Below are 26952 nucleotides of genomic sequence, written 5' to 3'. Positions count from 1 at the left end.
CAATAACCTTGCAAAATTTCAAATGAGAAATAGATTATTCTGCTGGCATTCATGAAAAAGTAGCAAGGATAAATAAGATATATTTATTAAAGAAAAATTGCAGGTTTCTTAGGAGCCTTAGCAGTCAAACAAAGAGAACAACAGGTGTTTCTAAAAATTTAAGAAAAATAAAGATAATATGGAAAGAAATAAAAAGCTAAGAGAAGATAAGAAAAATAAAGCAGGCCGGGTATGGTGGCTCATGCCTGTAATCCCAGCACTTTGGGAGGCTGAGGCGGGTGGATCACCTGAGGTCGGGAGTTCAAGACCAGCCTGACCAATACAGCAAAACCCCATCTCTACTAAAAATACAACAAACAAACAAAAAAACAAACAAACAAAAAAACATAGCCAGGCATGGTGGCGTGTGCCTGTAATCCTAGCTACTTGGGAGCCTGAGACAGGAGAATTACTTGAACCCAGGAGGTGGAGGTTGCAGTGGGCCGAGATCGCGCCACTGCACTCCAGCCTGGGTGACAGAGCAAGACTCTGTCTCAAAAAAAAAAAAAGGAAAAAAAAAAAAAAGAAAAAAAAGAAAAATATAGCAATAACCAAGAAAATACACATTGGGCCACCTGATGCCCATTTGCTATGCCCAGGCAAACACGACAATCTTACTAAAATCAAAACATGTTGTAGGGTGGGTTCGGGTTATGAGTTGAAGAGGTGAAAAATAATTTCTACGGTAAATTTTAAGAAATCAAAGAAGACCGTGAGTATTTCCTGTAATTGCAGTTGTGCCAACTGTTTTGCACTCATGCCTGCAGAGCTCGGGATGCCTCGGTCCAAAGCTTATCCTTTGTCCAACCACAGATTCAATATACTATCCATGTGTTATGTTCTCAGATGTGACAACATGCTGATGGCTGCAGAGGCTGTGATTTCTTCCTTGGATTTATGTATGATCAACTCTTTGCTTTTACTTGTATTTGACTTCTTCTGGCATTTTCATTGTTGTTTAGCACCACCATTAGAATGACAAAGAGAAGTAGTATGGTATTAGATTTCTACATTAGTAAAGGGTTCTATCTGTTTCTAGCATGGAATACTAAAAGTTGGCTTAGTATCTAGGAAATGAGAGCATTGCTGGGCTTCCTCTTCCCATCTTTTCTCAAACTTTCATAAGAAGGTAAAGCCTTAAGGAAATTATTCTCATCTTTCCTTATCAGCTGTTATATTTATTGAGAATATATGTAAGGTTCCATAGTGTGTACGACTATGAGAGAATTCCAGACACCACGGGGGCTAGGAGAGCATTGAAGGGATGGGTCACCAGAGACAGCAGGTAAATTGAGCTGGTAAACTCTATTTTTCACTGGGTTCAGGAATCTCTTCCAGCCCACAAAAGGGGGCTGATATTGTCTCTGCCTTCTAAGGTGGAAGAAGTGGCATTCTGCATCCAGTCCCATGAGTGAGCCATGGATGCCAGCCTCTCAAATAACTTGGCAATATTCAGAAAAGAAATCCAAAGACATGCCAGGGGAGTAAGCTTCAGGTAAGAAGAAAAACTCAGAGAGAAATGGGTCACGAGAGTAGACCTCAGAGGTTCTAGAGAACAGAAAAGAGGCTTCTGCAAGGTCAGGATGGCCCAGTCTGACTCCGGTTCAGGAAGCGATTTCCTCTCATACAGAGAGGGCCAGGTGCCACACAGAGCCCCATGAGGCCAGGGGGTCCAGGAGTGATGAGGAATGACCAAGAGGGACTATATTCAGTGTTCTCCGTGTGATCCCCCCGCTAGGTGCAGCTGTTTCTGGGACAGAAAGCAGGTTCTGGAACAGAACTGGAGGTAAATTCTATAAGGAAATTGAAAACTTCTTGGGTCTAGTGTCTTCTAAGATGTCTGAGTATCATAGGAAAAGAAGGTCCTGGTGCTGGTTTGGGTTGGGTATGGCCTCATCTCTTGAACAGTCTACAGGCACATTGTAGGGCTGACTGGGAAGACAAATGTGTTCCTGAGAGGGAGCAAAAGTCATAACTGAAGCCACACATCACACACGAAATCTGGAGGATGACTTGAGAGCTGAGCAGGAGGGCCTGAAGCAGAGTGACCACTCCAAAGCTCGCCCATCCTTGGGCTGGAATCATAATGTAAGAGAGCAGTAGGATGGGTGAAGTGAAGACCTGGAGTCCCACAAACCTAGTTCCAAATCTAAGCCCCACTACTTTCTACCTGATTCTTATTTTTCTGATCTCAAAAATAGATATGGGTACCACCCTCTGAAAGCTGTCGTGCTTGTGTTGATAAATGAAATATATTTTTAAATAGATCAATGAAATTATTTGTAAAGTTCCTATTTCATAGCCCAGTGGTAAGTGATAGTTATTGTTATTATTCATTATTATTTATCCCAGAGAGAACTGTACAGGTGGGAAGAGAACTCAGTAATAAACATCAACTCAATTGTACCCCCCCATGCCCATCTTTGACCCAATATTAACGTTAGCATCAGAACTTTTGGAGGCTACACAATCATTCTTCTGCTTTATGTGTTTTTCTATTCTCTGTATTCCTGGCTAACTCAGATTGCAAAACTTCTGTCGAACTAGAGAAAAGGGAATTTATCTTTTTCAGATTGCAGAGGGGGTTCAGGTTGGCCTTGGGGGTTGGGGGTAGGGGTGCCACTGGGTGGGACACATTCAGAGCTCTGGGAAAACCTACTGAGTCAGGAGGAGAAACAGCTGTACCCAGTGGGGGAAACACACGGAGAACACTGAATACTGACCCTCTCCCATCTGCACCACTCAGAAGATTCTTTTAAATTCAGGAAATGTAGGCTTCAGAAAGTCACATCCTTTGTTAGGTCAGCAAATCGGTGGCAAATCCTGATCAAAATATTCAGACTTTCATTTCTTCCTTCTTGTCATTTGAAGCTGTTTTTTTCAAATGGCAGTTCGAGACGGATAAGCATAATGATAGGTTTGTTATCCTAGACTGACTGAGTTTTCGGACATTTAGGACTACAGAATGGGAGCAGTTGAAATTATCTTAATGAAATGCACCAGGTTGGAGTTTCAACTCTAGCCTTCTTGACTGGAAGAATGGAGGACAGTGGCATAGCTCAGTCAGCATGTCATGAAGGTGGGTAACTATTGCTTCCACTGTTTTTTTTTTTTTTTTTTAATTCCTAGGAATAAAGTTTTCAAACCTACAAAAGTTACCCAGCAGCCTTTCTAATGATTTCACTTATTTATATTATATTAAAAGTAGTAGTAGTGATGACGTGAGGATCTAACTTTCAAGGCTGCTATCCAGAGCTCCTCATAATGCAGGGCCTATCTACCTTAGTGTGGCACACCTTTGCTGAAACATTGATCAAGTACCGCTATGTACCAGATACTGTAAAAACCATAAAAGTTGCCATTGGCTAAGCATTTACAGCATGCCATGTGCTGTACCAGGTGCTTTGTAGACATTATCAAATTTCACTCTCACAACACCTTCCATGGTAGCTAGCACCGTTCCCATTTACAGAGGAAGAAACTGAGGCCCAGAGAAGTGAGATCAATTTCACACACAAGAGTCAGAACCTCAGTCTGTCTGACTCTGATATTCAGGCACTTAAGTACTTTACCACACTGTCATTCTTCCTGGGCTGGAGGCTCCGAAAGAAACAAACAGAAATAGCAAGATGTTAGCCAGTTGGGCGAGAGATTTAAGAAAACAAGAAGTAACAGTGTAATGTAAGAATATTTTAGCAGAAAAATATGCTGGAGACTTTGGGAGCAGAGGGGAATGTCTAGGAGATCTTAACAGGCAAGAAGAGATCTGAATTTTGAAGGATTGTGCAGGCCTCCCAACCTCCTCTTTCACTTCTCTGTCCTCTAGACAAAATTGGTTCACCCACTGCATGTTACAGGGAACGCTTCCTTTCCCCTCGCCTTTGCCCGTTCCGTGTGTTCTGCTTGGATTCTACTCCTGCTTACAGCTCACCTGGGCCATCTTCTTCCTTGAAAGCTTAGCTCGTGGCATACTTTCCTCCAAGAAGTCTTTTTCTCTTTTCTCTCTTTTCTTTTTTCTTTTCTTTCTTCTTTCTTTCTTTCTTTCTTTCTTTCTTTCTTTCTTTCTTTCTTTCTTTCTTTCTTTCTTTCTTTCTTTCTTTCTTTCTTTCTTTCTTTCTTTCTTTTCTTTCTTTCTTTTTCTTTCTTTCTTTCTTTTCTCTTCTTTCTTTCTCTTTCTTTTCCTTCCTTCCTTCCTTCTCTTTTCTTTTCCTTCCTTCTCTCTCTTTCTTTCCCTTTCTTTCTCTCTTTCTTTCTTTTTTCTTTCTTTCTCTTTCCTTTCTTCCTTCCTTCTTTCCTTCCTTCCTTCTTTCCTTCCTTCCTTCTTTCCTTCCTTCCTTCCTTCCTTTCCTTCCTTCCTTCCATCTTTCCTCCCTTCCTTCCTTCCTTCCTTCCTTCCTTCCTTCCTTCCTTCCTTCCTTCCTTCCTTCCTTCCTTCCTTCCTTCCTTCCTTCCTTCCTCTCTGTCTTGCCTCCCTCCCTCCCTCCTTCCTTCCTTCCTTCCTTCCTTCCTTCCTTCCTTCCTTCCTTCCTTCCTTCCTTCCTTCCTTCATGAGTCTTGCTCTATCGCCCAGTCTGGAGTGCAGTGGTGCAATCTCGCCTCACTGCAAACTCCACCTCCCAGGTTCAAGCGATTCTTGTGCCTCAGCCTCCTGAGTAGCTGGGATTACAGGCGCACCCCACCATGCCCGGCTACTTTTTGTATTTTTAGTAGGGATGGGGTTTCACCATGTTGGCCAGGCTGGTGTCAAACTCCTGACCTCAAGTGATCTGCCTGCCTCGGCTTCCCAAGGTGCTGTGATTATAGGCGTGAGCCACTGCACCTGGCCAATAAGTCTTTTTCTACCTTCCTGCTTCATGCTTTGCTCTCCCTCCTCTGTACCTCCCTCATGTTTACTAATGGTCACACTCAACTCTTTTGGCACTTGGAGCAAAGCCATCTTTCTATTTTTAATCACTTACAATTTCTTACCCCCAACTAAACAGTACATTTCTTAAGGGCAATGAAATTCTTATATTGTTTTGAATTCTAACAAACATCACTCCTCACATGCAGTTGAGTGTTTAATAGCAATGGCATTGATTGAGTACCTACCATGTGCCAACCCCTTGGCAAATATTAAGTGTAATCCTTATGATAACCTTGCAAGGTAGATGTTATTATCTTCCTTTAGGAGCTAGGTTAAATAAGTTTACTGTTACCACACAGTTGGCAAATGGCAGAGCGGGGATTTGAATTCAGGTCATCTGGATCTAGAGCCCAAAGTCTTCACTTGTGTGCTTTCTATGTCTTAGAATATGAACTTCAGTCTGGGCATAGTGGCTCCCGCCTGTAATCCCAGCACTTTGGGAGGCCGAGATGGGCAGATCACGAGGTCAGGAGTTCGAGACCAGCCTGGCAAATATGGTGAAATCCCATCTCTACTAAAAATACAAAAATTAGCTGGGCATGGTGGCACTTGCCTGTATTCTCAGCTACTCAGGAGGCGGGGGCAGAAGAATCGCTGGAACCCAGGAGGCGGAGGTTGCAGCGAGCCAAGATCGCGCCACTGCACTCCAGCCTGGATGATAGAGTGAGACTCTATCTCAAAAAAGGAAAAAAAAAATGAACTTCAGTAAACCTAAGTGCTGTAGGTTCCTAGACAACAGAGTAATCTGAAACGTCAGCTCAGACGTGCTTCAAATAGGGTAAAAGCTAGTTGTCTGAGACTCAGGTCTATTTTAAATCCTGAACAATGAGATTAGGATTTAAATATTTAAAGAAATGGAAATATTTGAAGTATGAATAATGAAAATAACAAAGATAAATAAATGGAATAAACATTAAAAAATTTAAGTCTCAAAAGCGAATACTGAGATGTAGCTCAGAAGCTACAAAGTAGCTGCTATGTAGGATGAACAAGTCTAGAGATAAAAGGTACAACATGAGGACTACAGTTAATAAAGTTGAATTGTTAGGGATTTTTGTTAAATAAGTAGACTTTAGCAGCTTTTGCCACAAAAAGTAACTAAGTAACACTAAGTAATAATGATTCGAAAAGCGAACACTTGAGGTTGGAATGAAAAAAACAGACCACTTGGGAATAGTTAAATTTTGGTCTGTACTTGTATAGTATATATAAATCAAGGCTGATGAGATAGGGGATATATTAATTTGCTTCACTATAGTGGCAATTTTGCTACATATATGTATCCCATAAGGGTCATGTTGCAAACATCAGTTATACACAGTAAAATTTATTTGAAAAAAATAAATACAGAAACTAGGGAAATCTTAGACACGTGACCCAACTCTCCGCTTTTATAGACAGGGACACTGAGGCTCAGAGAAGAGAAGGGAATTACCCAAGACCATTTGCAGCCAGAAGGAGGGGTTCAAACAGACTAAAGAAGGAGCAGCTTCTCTTTTGGTAGAGGAGAGATGTGTTACCCAAAGTTTCAGGGAAATCAAAGAAACTTTAAGATTATAGAATATACAGCTTCCAATTGCATGTATTTTTCCCTCCTAATACTTCACAAAAAGTCCAAATGCAAATCCCAGATCTGGACATCACAATGTTTACACTTGGTGGTAACTGAATTGTGCACATGATTGGTATAGCAAAGCAGCAGCTGAATGTGGAACTAAACAAAGGTCCAACTAGCAGTCCTGCTGGAAGGACAGCTGGTTTTAGGGACTAAGACAGACAATGCACATCTGTTGTACAGTTAGAGTCTGCCCAACTTTATGGCAATTGCTCTATGTCATAAACACACCGAATGGTGCCTATTCACCTTCTGTTCCTCCAAAATTTCCCATTAAATACGTACTATTGTCATACTTCTTTCCATTGCTTGTAATATTAACCCTCCAAAATAATTAGGAAAGATTAGTAACTGAGAAACCCAGCTGACCATATTGCTTTATCCTCTATGCCCTTGATGTCAAGATTTTAGAAGCAAATTTAAATGTAAGAATTTAGGATAATGTACAGAAAGAAAATAACTGTAAGTCATTCTGATTTGAAAAGCAAAAACTTGAGATTGGCATGCAAGAGTCACGTTGTGTGGAAATAGTTCACTTTTGGTTTCTATATGTAGAGCATGTAAAAATCAAGGCTGTTATAATCCAAATCTATTTCTCACTTGGGATATTTCTCCTTAACATTCTCCTCAATTCAGACCTTATAAAAACAGAGCCGGAAATCTTCATTTATTTTTCCTTAGGTTTATGTAGGATATTAACTTAAAGGAACTTTCGTGTCTATTTTCTTATTGTTCCTGGCTATAGCATTTTGATGAATGAGAAGAGCAAGAGAGCTGTTAGTTTGTCCATAAATCAACAAAATAAATGGAACATCAAACCCTGATTCCTAGGCTCAATCTTAACATCTCCTATACCACACGGCACTTTCCCATCTCCCCAACAGTTTCAGTTCCAAGCTGATTTCCTTTTCTACACAGCAGGTTTTACGTATTTTCCCCTCATGCCAGCTGATGTATATTCAACAATTTTAAATAAATCCATAAGATAGCTTAAGAAAAACTTAATTAAAAGGAACAATGGTCTGAAAAATCACTCACCAACTTTCAAAACAAAACTGAAAAATTGTGGCTATTAGGCTTATTGCTTTTTTTTCTACATATAATAAAGAGGTTATTGAATTTTATGATGTTATCTGAAAATAATTCAATGATTAGCTTTTATAGAACTCAATTGAAATGGTGTAGTTGAAAAAATGCAGCAATCAGAACTTAATTATGTGTGTGTGTGCGTGTGTGTGTGTGTGTGTGTGTATTTGGCACTAGATGGTGGTGAATGGCTCACATTTATATATCTTAGTAGAAGATCTAGTAGTGTGGTAAAGAATAACAGAAAAATTCGAGAAAGAAAAAAGAAAAACCATTATTTAAAAATAGACATACATAGCAATAGTTGTGAAACCACAGAATTATAGCTAAAATGTATAGAAGTGGTTTTAATTTCTAGTCTTTGGTGAAAGTCTCTTTTGATGCAAGGGATATTTTTTCTTGTTCCTACTGCAAAGATGTGAGAAACATTTCATGGTATCAAAAACAGATGTTCATGAGGGAAACTGCGGTAAAAATGGATCAACAGAGTCTTGTATAAGTTTATCAGTGTCGTCACAAATAAAAGAGCAACAACTGGGGCATCAAATAGATACCTCCTGAAGTACGCCTATCCAGAGGGGTGGGGGACATAGTTTTCAGAATATGTGAGTATTAGTTTTCTAGGACTGCTGTAACAAATTATCACAATCAGGATGGGTTAAAACTAGCAGCATTGATTCTCTCATAATTCTGGAATTCTGTCCAAAATCAAGGTGTTAGCAGGGCTGTGAGCCCATCAGACTCTAGAGGAGAATTTACCTTTGCCTTTTCAAGCTTCTGGTGGCTGCTGGTAGATATTCCTTGACTGTGGCCTCATCACTCCAATCTTTGCTTAAGTGGTCACATTGCCTTTGTGTATCTTCTCCCTGGTGTGTGCTTCTCTCTCAAAACTCCCCCTTGTGAGGGAGGATACTTGTGGATACATGTGATTATACTGAGAACTCACTTAAATAATGCCAGGTAAGGGCCTCTTCTAAAGATACTTCACTTAACCACAAATTCTGCCATATAAAGCAGAACCCACTGGTCCCAGGGATTTGACATGGGATCTTTGGGGCTCCATTTTTTAACCTACCACGATGTGCTTATGGTAAACCGTATGGTAGGGCCTCTGACTGGTCATTACTCATGCTGTTAGCTACAAATTTTGAGCATGTCTAATGAATAACTTCTCTGACTGAACTTGCTCGAGATATGAGAGTCATTGTGTCCTAGTGCATTGGTATGAAAGAGGGGAGGTGGTCTCAGTATGAGCCATCGAATCAGAGCCCCACAGTGTCTCCCATAACATGATGTTCCATGATTCTTTCTTATTGGGTTGCATTTGCAACAGGGACAGAAATAGGCCCTCGAGAGTGGATGACTAATGTATATGATATCCTTGAGATTTACAGATATTCTAGAGTAGTGGTTGAGAGGATGAAACATCAGTAAGTGGACAGTAAGGGCAATTCATGCAAATGTCTAAAGTCCAAATAACCGCATTTTAGGACTTTATGCATTTAATTATCTGAATTTAAAAAGTCAGTGAAGTGAGGATGAGTGTAAGCTACTAGTGTTGAGATGCTGGATAATATGATGGGGGCAGGAAGTTAAGGGTGAGTTCATACCATCTATGCACTGGATGCCTGAGAATATCTACCATGGTTAGAGCCAGTGCATACTTTTGTTGTTCTAGAAGTTGTCTCTACATGGTATATTTTCTTTTCAAAAAACCTCTTTGTTTGCATGTATCAGAGATTATTCTACTCTAGTCCCCATTGGCCGTTCCCTTTAAATATGGAATGTGGGCCGCGTGCGGTGGCTCACGCCTGTAATCCCAGCACTTTGGGAGGCTTAGGTGGGTGGATTACCTGAGGTCAGGAGTTCGAGACCAGCTTGGCCAACATGGTGAAACCCTGTCTCTACTGAAAATACAAAAATTAGCCGGGTGTGGTGGCACATGCCTGTAATCCCAGCTAATCGGGAGGCTGAGGCAGGAGAATTGCTTGAGCCCAGGAGGTGGAGGTTACAGTGAGCTGAGATTGTGCCACTGCACTCCAGCCTGGCCGACAGAGCGAGACTCTGTCTCAGAAAAAAAAAAAAAAAAAAAAGGAATGTGGAATTAGGAGCCATCTGTTACTTGTAAATTGTGCAGCTTTGAAATAATTACTTCCCTTCTCTTGTTCTCAAAGCACTCATCTGTAAACTGGGAAACTGTGTAAATATCAATCAGAGGGTTAAGTGTGTCTATCAAATGCAACAACACATGAGAAAGTGCACTTTAAACTGTCCTTACATAAATGTTATTATAGTCATCATATTATATGGCTATGCTGCCTGGTATTTTGTCTTCAGCATTCAGTCGAGGGCTGCTTGGTTGCTAAGTTCTTGTATTTTTCAAATATGTAAGTATTTTTTCTTTCCACCAGGTTATTTGGTGTTCAGTGGCATGAACTATGTATTATATATGTTTCTTGTATCCACTTTCTCTGTAAGAGACCCAGTGTCACTGGGTCAATAGCAAGAGCTCAGCAAGTTCTTATCTGAAGAGAAATAAAAACCTTGGCTGTGACATGTGAGGCTTAGACACTTGCTCTTTGCTCTATGGCAAAGTTCTCAAACAGTGATGTGCAAAGGCATCACCCAAGGAGCTTGTAAAAAAATGATACAATGACCACGGCTTGGCTCCAACCCAATAATAGTAGACATGGGACAGGTCCAGGGATCTGTATTTTAAAATGAAATAAAATAATATGATTTATTATGAATTATGTTTCAAGTGTCTCATTTTATAAAAAGTAAAAACTCACCAAAAAATAAAGAAAGGAAACAAAACCTGTGACTTGATAGCCACAGATCTTGAGCAAGAAGTCATATTTGGTAAATTTTAAAGAGAAAAAGTATGTCCACCATTTGGGTATACGCTTTCATGCCCTTTAATGGAAATTTCCTTTTTCTCTAACTCTGGTATGGTGCCTTATCATTTGTATATAGGCATTGATGATACAAGGTGTGAATTACACACTCATTCACCCTGGGCAGAAGCCATGTTTGTTCCTTGGTGATGGATGTTACCCTTATGTGCAACTCTTGTCTTTCCAGTTGATAGTTTGCCTGAAACTTTCATCAACTTTCATAATTTAGTTGCTGTCTCATGTTAGTGGCAGTTACTGTGGTCAAGTAACCCATATGATTCCACTTGAAGCTATGGTTCATTTTAAGTAGATTCTGAATTCCTTCTCTCTCTCTCTAGTCTAAGAGACTAGATTTGGATTGATATTTTATTTTTATTATTATTACTGTTTTTGAGACAGAGTCTCACTGTGTTGCCCAGGCTGGAGTGCAGTGACATGAACTCAGCTCACTGCAACCTCTGCCTCCCAGGTTCAAATGATTCTCCCACCTCAGCCTCCTGAGTAGCTGACATTACAGGCACGAACCACCACACCCGGCTAATTTCTGTATTTTTAGTAGAGATGGGGTTTCACCATGTTGGCCAGGCTGGTCTGGAACTCCTGACCTCAAGTGATCTGCCTGCCTCAGTCTCCCAAAGTGCTGGGATTACAGGCATGAGACACTGTGCCCTGCTGTATTGATATTTTTATCACACACCCCAGGTGATTCTGAGCAGGCACTGTGAGAAGCACTGAACTGGGAGCAGACAAGGAGCCAATTTTTCAGATTTCTCTGTGGCAGATAAGCTCCATTTGTTTAACTAGAAGAGAGGTGGTGACTTAAAAGAAAGGATAATGGCCGGACGTGGTGGGTCACGCCTCTAATCCCAGCACTTTGAGAGGCTGAGGCAGGCGGATCACGAGGTCAGGAGTTTGATACCCCTGGCCAACATAGTGAAACCCCGTCTCTACTAAAAATACAAAAAAACAAAATTAGCCGGGCGTGATGGCAGGCGCCTGTAATCCCAGCTACTTGGGAGGCCGAGGCAGGAGAATCGCTTGAATCGCTTGACCCTGGAAGGCGGCGGTTGCAGTGAGCTGAGATCGCACCAGGGCACACCAGCCTGGGCAACAGTGTGAGACTCCATCTCAAAAAAAAAAAAAAAAAAAAAAAAGGATAACATAAAATATGCAATAAAAGCTGTTCCTGGATGGGAGGAAATTGAATGTTCATTTGAAGCATGTCCCAGGAGTTTGATTTTGGAGCAGAGTTGAACATGGTGCCAACATTCTCAGCAGACATGCTGGAAGAGCCAGTACCTGCTGTGTATCAGCCCCTGCACTAGGTACTGGACATGGTTGCCTCATTTATTTCTGGTCATCGGCTCTCATGCCCTGCACCCAGCTGGTGCCAACAGATGCCTGACATTCACGTGATTATATTTTACTTGATAGAATAGGTGTTTATATGTTGATCTTGGTGACCAAATGATATTGCCATTCTAAAATCATTTCTGAGATCTGATGTAACTACTTAAACATTTGGGGTATACAGTAGAACTATTTATAAAGACACGGATGGCAGATAAAGATTTTAGACTCAGAACGTCTCCTACTAGGATTTAAAAATCTGATTTGGCATGTTACAGAGATTTTTTTTTTAAAGTTATCTCTGTTGGGTTTAGAATAACAATTATGTGGATGAAGGTGAGTATTATTCCCACCAACCAAGCCCTTGTTGGTAATCCATGGGTTGGGGAAATGAAAAAGTCAGGACACAACATCTTTCAATTGCTGTGAACCACAGTAGCCAGCCAGTAAGATCACATAGCTCCTGGTGCTCCTGCTGGCTGCTAACAGACATGCCATAATTTTAATAACAGTTAGAGATATTTATAGCTGGAAGGGACCCCGGAGGTCATTTTGCCTAACTCATTTCATATTGGGCCCAGAAGAGTAAAGTGACTTTCCCAGGGCCACATGACTGGTTCCCGGCAAGGGCCAGGGCCCCTCTCTACTGGTGTTCCTCCACTCCACAGGCTTCTCAGTCAGGAGGAGCACCAGCATTTAGTGACTGTGATTTATGTGACATCCAGTTATAAGGGAATAGGAATTCTGTTTCTAAGGGCATATAGTCAATAGCAGATGAATAAAGACATGAAAACTCTTTCAAAAAGGGCATGAAAACCAGCATAAAGTAGACTAGGATGAGATTGAAGTAAAGGGAGTGTAAGTTAAGGTGTAAATGCTGGCACCACTAAGTGAGAGAGAGATCGTCAGTCATGGGGCGATTGTGTACTGCGTGCCAGTTAAAGGAAGGCTTTGCTTTGAGAATATCAGACCCAGAAAGTGGGGGATTGGTGTGTGGATAAAGGGAGAGGAGAGAGAACCTGCAAGCACCTCAGAATGTGTTAAATTGGGACTTACATTAAGTCTTGAGTTACTTGTTTGCCTGGATCGTTTTTCAGCCAGGAGATCTTTGACTGTATGCTTCACTCTCACGCCTTGATACACTCGTTTGCTGTGGTCTCCTGGAACTTAAGCAAATGGAATAGTCACAACAAATGTGGATGGAATCATTAGGTTAACCTCCCATAGGACATATTTAGGGGCTGATCATTGTGATGTCATTTTCTTGATAGAATGCTAGAATTCTTGGATTTGAAGTGGCTTTGATAGAGTGGCTTCAACAGAGCCCTGTCTCCTGGTCTTTGATAGAGACTCATCTAAGCTCTACAAGTGACAGAAACACCGTTCCATCATCTACACAACAGCTCTTCAAAGTCCTTTCCTTGTACTCTGATTTGTCAAGATTTACTCTGTCAAGGTTTACAATTTGTGCTTTAATCACAAGACCAAGGATTGGCTGCAACTTGGAATGATGCTTCTAAATGCATGAGGTAGAAGTTAGATTTGTATGATTCAGGTTACAGCATAACAGTATTCCTGCCCTATTATACCTGATGGGAGTGAGCAGGTCAACGGGAATTTTAAGAAGATTATGTTCTTAAGAAGAAAGTTGTTTGTTATTGGTTTACTGCACGAAATAAATATGCTTTGTTTTTGAAAATCGGTGATTCAACATGAGGAGTTACTGCTTTGAAAGAAGGCAGAGGATAAATAAGGAATCATTCATTCATTTAACAGATATTTATTGAGCACTTACTATATTCACTTACTGAAGACGTTGTAGTGCTTGGCAATTTACATGTATTACTTCATTTGATCTGTTTTACAGATGGGGAAACTAAGGTCTGGGACTAAATTATTTGCAAGGTCTCATAGTTGCTTATAAGCAATGGAACTGGAATCCAGACTTAGGTCAGTTTGTAGTATCAACAACCAGAAAAATTTGCTGTTTTCATCATGGGGGAATTACAGACAGGTAACAGACTATAGAGAAAAACATTTCCCTAAAGTTCTAAAATTGACAACATTGCTTCTAGGCATAGTGAGAACCTTATTACTGAGGATGGTGAGGAAATAATAAGAGAATCTTTTGTTTGGCCTATTCTAGAAAGCATTTATGCACCAAATTAGTGGTTCTACTAGAGGAATTCTAAGATGTTTTCTAACTCTATAATTGTTCTGTAGTAGGTTAAATAACTTCCATTTAATTAAAATTAAATCCATTATAGTTGAGGTGTTGCTGGCTTACCAGCAAATTCAGCTGGTACAGAATTCAGCATCAGTGTGTGTGGCAGAATATAAAAACAAATGTATGTATGAGCCACATAACCTAAATTAATCTCTAATCTGGCTGAATTTGTAGATAGTCTAGAATATATTTCATTTATGAGTCAAATTGCATTGTAAAAAGAATGAAAGGAAGGAAGGAAGGAAGAAAGGAAGAAATGAAAGCTACAACCAGAGATAGTATGGTGCATTGGAGAAAAGAGGTTGCTGGTGATCACAACTACACATTAGTCACTAACTTGGAACAATAATAATCTCTCAGTTCCATTTTCCTCATGTGTAAAATGGGTATGATCACCTCTTCTTAGCTGTCTTCAGAGGATCAGAAGGCAAAAATAGGACATACATGTGAAAATTCCTTGAAAACTAACAAGCTTCATATAAAACACCGATACAAAATGAAGAAGAAAAACAAATCCAGGTTCCAAGACAATGTATTATTTAATTCAAGTAAAGCATATGCAGCCTTATTTCAGCAAAACAAAGTTATTTGAATCATCATTTGGGTCTAATTTTGATGGAATTTGGTCTATATATGTTATAATTAAAGAAGCTTGAAATACTTCTTTGAAATCAGCTTCAAATTTAAATCTTACTGACCTTATGATTGTTCCAAAGGAATCTAAATGTTGCTTCTAGAATTGTGTGTGATGCTCTACTTTGGAAAAGCCTAAGGCCACATTGATTTATCGATTATTGATTGAGTGTTTTCGGTGTGTCAGAACTGGGGATACAAAAGAACATGGCTGTCTAGTGGGGAGAGAAATACTTTAAAATAAAATAATTGTGAGGCAAACATGCTAACTGCAAGAACAGAAATATACCTAGGATAGTAAGAGAAACCCAGAATGCATCACTTCCTTGTAGGGGGGAGAGAGACTCAGCGAAGGCAAGGTGATACCTGAGTTGGGGTTTAAAGCAAGGTAGGGTGTGTGTGGTGATGGCAAAATAGGCAGGAAGACAGCACGGGCAAAGTCCTGGAGGCAAGGACAGAAAGAGGAAGTGGCAGGAAGTCAGGCTGGGGTCAATTATGATGTTTCTGGTATAGGGAAAAGTTTGGAATGCATCCTGTAGGCAATGTGCCATTGGGGGCTTTTAAGAGAGTGATGTTGGTTTCATTTGCATTTTAGATCAACTTTTCTGGCAGCTGAGAGAAAGGTGGTTTTGAGAATCACAAAGCTGCAGGAAGATCAGTCAGGAGTGTTCTAGAATAATCCAGGCAAGAGCTAATGGGGTCTGAGTAGTGGTGGATGGGAGGGCAAGGATCAGACAGGTTTGAACATTATTTAAACATGAGAGAGAAGAAGATTCAAAGGTGAAGCTCAAGTTTGCACCATGGAATTGCTCTCAGTACGTAAGTTTCAGAACCATCGTGATGTGGATGGTAATGAAACCAAGAAAGAGGATGAAATCCGTTGGGGGAGTGATTGAAAGATAAAGTCACATGGTGGCACACATAGAAAAGAATAATGAGCACCTGGCATACTGGGGTAAACAGGCCAGTCTACTTCCAAGAGCTGAGAGGATCAGTATCTTTGTAATGCCTATAACACTGATTTCCAACACACAGGTTTGGAAGCTCTGGACTAAATGATTAAAGATGGAAGCCTGGGGAACAGTCACATTTGAATGGTTGTCAGAGGAGGAGAGGAGAACCCTATGAAGAAGATATGGGAAGACTAATTGGAGAAGAAACAGGAAAAACCAGGGGAATAAGGCATCCTAGAAATCTGGGGAAGAGATTTCAAGAAAGAAACAAAAAAAAGTCAGAGGCAACAGAGTAGTTCAGGAAGATAAGGACAGAAAAACATCTCTTGCTTTCAATTCAGTGGTTGGCATTGAGCTTACCAAGAGTAATTCAGAAGTGTGGGATGGCTGGAAGGCAGATAATAATGTCAATGGAGGAGGTAGACACAGGAAAGGGAGACTATTTCTTCTTGAAGTTTGAATGAGAAAGGGAAACAAGAGATTGAGTGATAATTAGAGAGAATTATGGTGTCAAGGAGAGGTTTGCTTATGTTCTTATATCTATTGATGCATTTATGAGTGAGAGAGAGTTGAAAATATTTAAACAGGACAGAGGGAAGACTAATGGCTTAGAAAAGAGAGACAGAATGATGGAAAGAGGTCTTGAAAAGGCAGAAAGAAATTAAGGCCAAGGGCACAAATTGACCCTCAACTTCTGAGACTGAAGTACAGAAAGTCAGGGTGTGTGGGGGGGTGGTGGTACAGCCAGTGACTACGACAGCTCTAGTGCACATCAAGCAGGCTGGTGTAGGAGAGCAACTCCAAACCAGGCAGAACCAGGCAGGGGTCAAAGCCAGACAGACAAGTCAAAGAATATACATTGGTCATTCTCAAATGTGATCCCTGGACCAGCAGCATCAGCATTGACTAGGAACTAGCTAGAAATGCAAATTCTCAGACCCTACTCCAAATGTACCGAATCAGAAACCCTAGGGTGGGGCCTAGCCTTCCAGGTGATTCTGATGCTCTCTGACGTTGGAGAACCACAGATATACATATGAGTTAGGCCTTTAGAAGGTTCCTGTGGAGGTGGGGTGGTCAACTCTAATCTACACAGTCCTGGCTGAGCAAGAGGGGGAGTATCTGACTTACTGAGGTCGGTGTGGACTTAGACAGCTCTGGGAAGGAGGAGGGCCTGGGAGTTGAGAAGGTCCAGGCTGGATCCTTTGTGTATTTGCAGACTGTCTCTGCTTTGGTTTTTTTTTTTTTTAAGTGCTTTTTAATTGATGATTTTAATCTGAATTAGCAATCTATACTTTATGTGTATGCCAAAAAGCCTAGGGGAAATACACCTATTCTAAATAAGTTTAACAAATAACCACATGGTGATTAATAGAGGAATAAAGTTAATGAGATGGCAAATATCCAGATGAAAACTTCTGAAGTTTTGTCATAAAACAATCAGTCTTATGTACCAGTTGGCACCGACTTAGTGCAAAGCATGGGGCTATATGCCACAGGGGATGCAAAATAACTTTAGAACATATAGCAGATGTCCTCAAAGAGATCTTATTTTAGTGAGAGAAATCAGACATTCACGTGTGAAAGAGCAGGGGAGGGGGAAGAGTACACTTTGGATTGTTGATGAAAGTTTTGTGGGAAGGGATGAGACTTAGGCTGGATTGAGAAGCATGTGGACAGGTTAGGAGGAAGGAGAACAGCCTGGTAGACAGCAGGCATCGGTGAGCAAGAACAAAGAGGCAGAAAGCAGAAAAGATGTGTGCAGGGGTAAGGAATGAGTACAGTTGGAGATACTAGATTTAAGTGCCATATAGATGTAATTGCATTTCAAATGGGTATCTCCAGCCCAGACATGGACTTTAGTCTTGGATATCCATCTATGCTTGGATGTCTAGTAGACATCTCAAACTCCACATGTCCAAATATGAACTCCATTCTTCCTTTCCACATTTGTTTTATCTGAAACTTTTCCTGTCTCAGTTGATGGCAGCCCATCTTTGGAGTCACTCAGTCCCAAAGCTATAGAGTCATTCTAGGCTCCTCTCTCTCATCTTTCACAGTCTATTCTTTAGCAATTCCTGATGGTGCTACCTACAAAATACATCCAGAGTCTGCTGACTTTTCTTTACTCCTCTGCTAATATCCAGGCTCCACCCACTGCAGTTTCTACAATAATGCAGCAGCCTTCCAACTGGTTTTCCTGCTTCCACCTCCACCCTGCCCTGGTCTAGTTGCAATACAGTAGACAGGGTGATCTTTGGAAAAAGCAAGTTCAATTGTGTCACTGCTCTGCTCTAAACCCTACAGTGGTCCACCGTGACACTCACAGGAAGAACCAAAGTCCTCATAATGACTTTACATGACCCTGTTCCCTGAAACAGGGTTTCATCTCCTAAGACTCATCTCCTTGCTTACTGTACCCCAGCGTTTCTGAAGTGCCCCAAGCACACTTCTGCCTTAAGACTTCTGCACTGGCTGTCTCTACTGTCTGGAGTACTCTATTCCCCATTATCCACATGGTTAAATGCTTTTGTCTCCTTCAAGTCTTGGCTCAAATGTCATCTTCTCAAGGAGAACATACTTGAAATTGCATCCTCCCCAGAAAATATTACTGATCCCCTTACTCTACTCTAGTTTTTCTGTCTATGCTGCACTTGCCACTCTATTATGTCCTATGTCGTTTCCTTATGGAGCACATTTATTATTGTCTGTCTGCTTCTTGCTAGAATGTAAGCTCCACGAAGTGGGGGTTTTGCCTGTTTTTACTCATGGATGCATCCCAAGTGCTAGTGCCTGGAACACAGGAAGCTTTCTGTAAATATTTGTTGAAAACATTTGTTTTTGGTTGAAAATAATGGACATCTTAAAGGTCTAAAAAGTTGGCTGCAAAAATTTACAGTTTATGTTGTAAGGTACGGAAACCACTGAATTTTTTGGACAGAAGAGTATTATGGCTCTTACATTTTTTGGAAGTTCAGTCTGAGGGTAGATTCTAGAATGGGCTGGCGATGAGAAAACCGAGAGGGTGGGAAATGGTAAAACGGAGGCTAGCCAGAAACACTGGAAATGACAAGGAAAGGACATATTTAAGAGACCTTTCAAGGGAAAAGACACACGCACACACACATGCACCACACACACGCACACACACTACCACGCAAACACACACGCACACACACCACACACACGCACACACACCACACATGCAAACACACACGCATGCACACACGTACACACGCATGCACACACCACACACGCACACACACCACACACATGCACACACACCATGCACGCAAACACACACATGCACACACACCACACACATGCACACACACCACACACATGCACACACACCATGCACGCAAACACACACATGCATGCACACACACCACACACGCACACACACACGCATGTGCACACACCACACACACCACACATGCACACACACGAACACACACATGCACACACATGCACACACACGCACACACACCATTCACGCAAACACACATACGCACACACACACATGCACGTGCACATACCACACACCACACACACACACACGAACACACATACACACATGCACACACACCTATGCACACACATGCACACACGAACACGCACATGGACGCGCACACACATGCATGCACACACGTGTACGTGCACACATGTGCACATGCACACACACGCACACGTGCACGCACATATGCACACACATGCACACACATGCGCACACACATGCATGCACACACGCACGTGCAGACACGTGCACACACATGCACACACATGTGCACACACGTGCGCACACGCAGGCATATGCACATGCGCACGCTTGCACACACGTGCGCACACATGCACACACACACCAAAAAACAGCACTATGATGAATAAAAGAAGTCAAGAAGGTCGGGGAAAGAGTCGGTTTTGACGGGGGAAGAAGGATGCAGTTTTTAATATGTTGACTTTGAGGTTGTGGTGACATGAAAAAATAAAAAATAAAAATATCCTGGAGATATGAGAACCTGGACCTGGTAAAAAGTGTACATCTGAGAAGCATCTTTAGAATTATGGTAATTGAAGCTAAGAAAGTAAAGTTCTCCAAGGAAGACTTTGTAGCAAGAGAAGAGTAGAAATTCAAGCCTCAAGCCTTGGGAAATGCTACCATTCTGCTGCCCAGGGGAAGAGAGGGGACAGAGAAAGACTTCAAGGGGGAGGCGTGCAGGGAGGAGAGACCAGAAATGTAGGAATGTACCAGAGTAGTAGCATCAGGAAAATGAAAGAAAGAGCATTAGAGAGAAAGGAATAATCAGTGGTGTCAAGTATCTGGTATTTAGTAGGTGCTCAATAAATATTTATGAAATAAAAGAAATGCCTTAGAGAAGTTGAGGAAAAAGAAGGTAAGAAAGACCGTGGAGTCTGGAAAGGTGAAGGTCTTTAGAAAAATGGGAAAGAGCAGTTTCCTAAGAGGTGAGGGTGAAATCTTTCTCTGGGGTTTCATGGGAGTTTGGGTAGTAACAAACCAGGACTGATGGGATAACTGAGCTCTGAAGCAGGGGTATAGGTAAGTGAGTGCTTACATTTTGCAAAAGCACAAAAGGTGAATTAAAGTAAATTTGAACAAAGCAATGGAAACTGGTACAAATTCTTTAAAATATCATGCTGAGTATTCTTCATGTTTTTGAGAATTCTGAAAGTTTCATAATCTATCCTACCTCCCACCTTTTTTTTTTTTTTTTTGGAGAGGAATGATATTTAGAGTTTAAAAATTTTACCAGGATTCCTACTTCGAAACAGTTTTTTCCCTTCTGCATTGTGTCTATTTAAAGAATCCACACCTGCATACACCAGGAGAGCTTAAGAGTTTTTATTCAAATACTCTAGATACAAACTTACATTCAGGTCAGTTGTTAAGAAAACAAAGACATGTGCTTCCGGAAAGAAAGCACAGGCAAATTTAATAGGAATCAACTCATCCTTCAGAATTTGGAAAAAGATGTTTTTGTTTTTGTTTTTTTGCAGTGTAGGACTGTGTTTGTGTCCATGCAGCAAATTGTCTCAGTCACATCATCTCCTTCTTCTCATTTACTTTAATGATGAAGAATTTGGTCCATAGTAGATTTAATGGTGATGTTACCTTAAGATTGTTTTTCAAAATTAAACATTTTCTCCATCAAATCAAACACATATTCTGAAATCAATTTATCATTTAAAATGCAGGTGATTTTTAAACTGTTTTAGTTATTAATTATCAAATACACTTATGGCACTTAAGGCACCTTCTTATTTTACTATTTTTGATGACATTCTCTGAGGTACCTGTTACTGTTTTTAAATTATTTAATATTTTTAAGTAGGAGTTTGTGACTTTATGTAAAGGAATAAAGAGATAGTTCAAACAAAGAAAAAGAAAGAAAAAGCAAAATCATCCCATGACTTTAGAAATAAAAAATTTATATTCTGAGTTACGTGATGGACAATGACATAATTAAGATGGTAGAGAATGTCTCTCTGAATTATAGTCCCTCGTGACACTGGAATGTAGCTACACTGTCATTCAAGACAGAGTAGAATTAAAATCCTGAATGGGTCATTGGTGGATGGATCTATGTTTGACCATTCTCTGCCTGTCAGGGAAATGCCAAGAATCAGGTCCTGGACAGTGCAATGGCAATATAGTGTGTTGGGTCAGCGTCTGGCTCAGGTACCAGGTCTGGTGCTGGGGGCATCCCTTATTAAGCAGAAAATAATACACATTACAAAATCTTTTTTTTTGGTTTGTTTTTGTTTTTGTTTTGTTTTGAGATGGAATCTAGCTCTGTCACCAGGCTGGAGTGCAGTGGCACGATCTCAGTTCACTGCAACCTCCACCTCCTGGGTTCAAGCGATTCTCCTGCCTCAGCCTCCCAAGTAGCTGGGACTACAGGCGTGTGCCACCACACCTAATTTTTGTGTTTTTAGTAGAGACGGCATTTCACCATGTTGGCCAGGATGTTTTCACTCTCTTGACCTCATGATCCACCCACCTCAGCCTCCCAAAGTGCTGAGATTACAGGCATGAGCCACCGCACCCGGCCTATTTATGAAGTCTTAAACTTAAATAAAGACTAACTTTTAAAGATGCAAGGTCAAATCAGTTAACATATTAGGATTTTTTGACGTTTGATTTGCCCACACCATAGGTATCCACAAACCCCTCCTAATATACCTTCATAGCTGAATCCAATACCCAAAGAAGGTGTGATTAACACCTTGTAAAAAAAGCTGTACTCCAATGTTCGTTGCATCATTATTCACAATAACCAAGATACGGAGACAACCTAAACAGCCATCTGTTGATAGAAGAATAAAGAAATATGATGTCTCTCTCTCTCTCTCTGTGTGTGTGTGTGTGTGTGTGTGTGTATGAATGTATAAAATTCAGACTTAAAAAGAAGGAGATCCTGCCATGTGCCACAACTTGGTTGGAAGTGGAGGACATTATGCTAAGTGAAACAAGCCAGACACGGAAAGAAAAATATTGCATGTGGAATCTAGGGGGAAAAAAAGGTCAAATATATAAAGAATAAAACTGGTCACCATAGGTAGGATTGGGGTGGGGGAGGAAATGAGATGTAGATCAGAAAATACAAAGTAGCCAATATGTAGGATGAAAGTCTAGAGATATAATGTACAACATAAGGACTATCGTTAACCACATTGCAGTGCATTAGGGATTTTTGTAAGTAAGTAGATTTTAGATGCTCTTGTCACAAAAAAGTAACTAAGTGACATGATAGATGTATTCATCTGTTTCACTATAGTAACCATCTTTACTATCTGTGTGTATATGATAACGCTGTGAATCTCAAGTATACATAATACAATTTATTAATTTTTTAAAATTGCCACAGCTAATAACCAATTTTATGCTGCAGAAGATACATACTCTTAGGGCTCTTTCTATCTTCTTATCTTTTGAGTTCAGACTTTGAAGAATTATGGCATTTAAAAAATATTAATTTTTCTTTTAAGGTACTTTACAAGGCATATTTGAAATGTTCCCACTGTCATCATTTGTTAACATTTAAAGAGCTGACTTTTTCAATCTTAAATTTGTTCCTGAACAGGTGGGCTTTGCTCTCTGTTGACCATTCACATTTGTATCGCAGAATGAACAACCAGGGAAAGATCTATATGCAGTCTGAATTCATGAAATAACAGCTCAGACTCTTCCTTAGCATATGTAAATAGAATGACCTTGCTTCTTAGTCTTAAACGTCTAAAGCAAGATGCATGAATAAAAGATGTTTCAGGTTCTATATGAATGTGAATTATTCTTCTGCACTTTATAGTTGAGAGCTTACTGAAAATTGTTAACATAAAATTTCACTATATATTGAAAAGAATGCTTTGATATTCAAGTCCTCATTTTATGAAAATAATGTTCAATTGAGTTGATCTTTCAGAATATCTCTGTAAACTCTATGAAGCAAAACAAAATCTAACAGTTAGTAATTAAATGTAACTAGAATGAGGAAAATGTTACCAAGAGTTCTAAATAGCTAGTCCTTGATCTGTGTTTTATATTTTTATATGTTCTAGGCCAGAGTTAGGAGATTTCTCCTTAATCTTTGTTTTATGTTATGGCTTTGTGTTATCAAAAATAAAAATTAGGATTAAAGTTTTTTAAAATTATGATAATTTGACGTTGACTTACCACTTTCCATTCTGGATGTTTCTGGTGGATTTTCTTCTTAACAGCAGTGCAGAATTTCTTGTGAGTGGTGTTCACTCCTTGGTAAGGGGTCCTGGTCTCCTAGAAAGCTCAGCCTGACCCTGGTGGGAAAGCCTTCTACACACGGTAGTGATGCTTCTGAAATGTCTTGCTCTAGATTTGATTAAATGCAAATCCTTTGGTGTGTGTTTCTCTACAATTTGCATCCTCAATGTAGATGATATATGAAGGTACTTTTCCCCTTCCATGAAGATTTTGATTCCCCACGAATGAGTTTCCATTAGGAACAAACTCTCTTAAAAGTTTATTATGAAAACAAGGAATCTCTTATTTCTTTTATGATTAACAATGGAATTTTCCATCCTTTTTAATTTAGAGTTAGATTTTAAAAATAATATGTATGTCTATATGTCTGTATGCAAAAGCCTATATTTGCCAGTAGGTACTATGCCTGTAATACTTAGGTTATGGGCACATGATTTTTATCTTTCAGGTGGAGATAAAAGTTCTAGGAAAATGTTTTCAATTAGGAATAGGAATCACTATTAATGTCACTTTAATACAATTGGTTTGCCTATTTATTATGTCTAAAACATAAATACATGATGTATAGCTGAGGTCCCTAATCCTATTAGTACGTCAGAATCAATTGTAAAAGTGGTTAATAATACCTTTGTCCAGCTCTCGCTGCTGTGGAATTCAGAATCTTTTGAAGTAGGACGTGAATGGTTATGTTTTAAAACAAGCTTTCTCATTTTTAAAAAAAGAGTCTTTTTGATACACAGTCAGTGTTGTCAGCTCTCCTGGAGCAAAAAATTTTTAAAAACCAATTTTTAGATACTTTCTGACATTCCTCTCATTCATCTTCAACTACTCACAATTGCTGCTTAACCTAATTTTGGTTCTACTTCCCAGTCCTAAATAGAGTTAGAGTTCCTGGACATCTTCCTAGGCATTCTAGATTTGTACAACACGTGGCATTTCAGGACTTCCAGTGGGTATCATCTAGTGGTTCTCAAGCTTAGCTGTGCCTCTGGTACTCTTGCCCTATGTCAGAGCAATGGACTCTAGAATCAAAATATGTTCTAGAGACTCTAGAGTCTTGGAGACTGGTTGAGGGGTTTTGCAAAAGTCTATTTTCACAATAAAACTAGTCGGTCATTTGCCTTCTATTCTCCCATTCTCTCATGAAGGTACAGGGGAGTTTTCTAGAGAAAACTCAGCGATATCACAACAGATTTTGATATCTGATATTGGAGAAGCAGATATGAAAATCCAGCTGTTTCCTATGAAGTTAGTCATTAAGAAAGTTTGCAAAAATGCAAAGCAGTTCAACTCTTCTCATTCAATCTTTGTTTTGGTTTGGTAAAATATATTTTTAAAATAGAAGTTTATTTATGTTAACATGTAATGATTTATTATTGTTTTTAAATGAATCGTTTTAAAATTCTTAGTTTTAATTTTTAATAAATAATGTGGCTATAACTCATATTAAGTAAAAAAGCTCTTGGGGTCCTCAATAATTTATAGGAGAATAAAGGAGTCCTGAAACAGGAATGTTTGAGAACTGCTTCTCAAGAAGAACACCTGTAGTTTAAATGAACTTCTAGGGCATTCTAATGCACAAATCTGAAGGTGTCTGCACTTCTCTTTCTAATGCACAAATCTGAAGGTGTCTGCACTTGTGGTTTCCGCATTTATACAAGAATACCAAAATACATTTGTCTCAATTTCCCAGCTTCCTGTACCTGTTTCCCTCACTCCTTTAAGCAAATGAGAAGAAAAGGAAAGCGTGGTCACGCTGACCTGGCAGCCACCAAGATTTGTATTTTTTTCCAAGCAGGGGAGCCCCAAGAGTCATCCCAATCTATTCTTGCTAACTCTTCATACCAAAAGCTCTGTATTCAAATGAAACATAACATTATTAAGTGAAGTAGTTACAATTGCTTTGTAGATACCTAGGAAGCATGTGGATTCTTCTAAACACTGCTTTTAAAAGAGGTTAGAACTTTTTAAACCTTTCAAGCAGCAAAGGAAACCATTTAAAAACAGATATGACTCCCCCTTGCTGATAGAATAAAGACGAACCTTCACGGCATGGCACCTAAGGCTCTCTGTGACCTGGTCCCATCCTACCTTTCTACCTCATCTGTGCTTGCTTCCTTCCAGGCAGCCTGTGCCCTGGTGCAGGTTTTTCATAGTGTGGTCTTGGGCCACCTGCCTCAGAATCACCTGCAATGCTTATAAAATTCAGTCTATCCCAGATTGACTGAATCAGAATATCTTGTTGTCACGCCAGATAATGTGTTTGAAGCAAGTCAGATTAGTGGCAAGATTAAAGTACTACACATCTTTCAAGATTCAGCACAACTACCTTCTCCATGTAGATTGTAATTTGCTTGTATATTCACCAAGATTGAGTTAATAGCCCATTTCACGGTGCTCCTTGGATGAATCTCTGTAATGGAACTGATTTCATGCTGCTTCCCATTCTTGTCAGTGGTTTGCATATCCATCCCCCAGCTCCAATTGTATTGTCCCTTTCTCTCTTTTCTTCTCTATAGTCCCACAGCACTTCAATATGTTTATGGTGCTGTGCTCATAGTAGGACCCCAGTGAGGGCCAGCCACGCTGAACCCTCGGCAGAATGCATCAGAGAGGATGGTTTCTGGGTAAGCAGCAATATATAAATGATAAAGTATATCAAGGGGGAGTCTATTATTTTTCATGGTAAAGAAACACGACCATGAGAACAGTAGGCCCACCTTATCCACAGGGAATATGTTCCAAGACCCCCAGTGGATTCCTGAAACCATAGATGGTACCAAATCCCATATACGCTATTTTTTTTTCTTATACGTATATGTCTATGGTGAAGTTGAATTGACAAATTAGGCACAGTAAGAGATTAACAATAATAACTCATTAGAGCAATGTATTGTAATAAAAGTTATATGAATGTGGTCTCCATCTCTCTTTCAAAATATAATATTTTTGGACTGCAGTTGACTATGGGTAACTGAAATCTTGGAAAACCAAACTGTGGATAAGGGGGAATTACTGCATAATATTTGTCTTTCCACAAACCAAACGGAGCACCGAAGGGTTTATACCCATCTCCCTGTGGGTGGACTATGTCTGAAATTCAAAGATGTAATGAAATTTGATGTAGAAATATTTAGTGCCCCGTAGAAGCATTTGAGAGATGAGATGTCATTGGAAGAGCTGAAGTGCATTGAAACTGAGAAATTGATTTGCAATAAACACTTGCCTGTTCTTCAAAATACCCTCTAATACATGTGCTACATTTGCTTAGATGCAATTACTTACTCCAAATTGATTACACACAATTAAATATATTTCTTAAAGATTGTTTTCTTATACCAAGGACACAAGTCTTCCACAGAACTGGGGGGATGGTTTCTGCTGGATGCATGCGGCTTTGGCTGTTTACTTCAGTTGCTGAAGGATTCAAAAGCCTGGTACCTGTGTTATCAGGTGGGTTGCCGGGTCATAGCAAGGTCTGATGATGGTC

The 26952-nt window shown here is 40.0% G+C and overlaps 1 protein-coding gene and 1 long non-coding RNA gene across 3 annotated transcripts in view; one reads left to right on the top strand and one right to left on the bottom strand.

The window, feature by feature from the left end:
• POU2AF2 (POU class 2 homeobox associating factor 2) overlaps positions 1 to 13089 on the bottom strand; it is a 30203-nt gene extending 17114 nt beyond the window's left edge. The window contains exon 1 of the mRNA XM_011761446.3: positions 12950 to 13089. The gene's annotated coding sequence lies outside the window, so the exon portion shown is untranslated. The remainder of the gene's footprint in view (positions 1 to 12949) is intronic.
• Positions 1 to 26952, top strand: part of LOC105493634 (uncharacterized) — a 313017-nt gene that overhangs the window by 14802 nt on the left and 271263 nt on the right. The window contains exon 1 of one of the 2 annotated variants that reach the window (XR_011611053.1): positions 12949 to 13422. The exons of the other annotated variant lie outside the window; for it this stretch is intronic. This is a non-coding gene — a long non-coding RNA (uncharacterized lncRNA). Of the gene's footprint in view, positions 1 to 12948; positions 13423 to 26952 lie in introns of those variants that run through there. 2 annotated transcript variants of the gene reach the window in all.

This window comes from Macaca nemestrina, chromosome 12 (assembly GCF_043159975.1).
Source record: "Macaca nemestrina isolate mMacNem1 chromosome 12, mMacNem.hap1, whole genome shotgun sequence".
Lineage (NCBI taxonomy): Eukaryota > Metazoa > Chordata > Mammalia > Primates > Cercopithecidae > Macaca > Macaca nemestrina.
The sequence above is the reverse complement of the archived record's forward strand: the minus strand, read 5'-3'. Positions and strand labels throughout refer to the sequence as shown.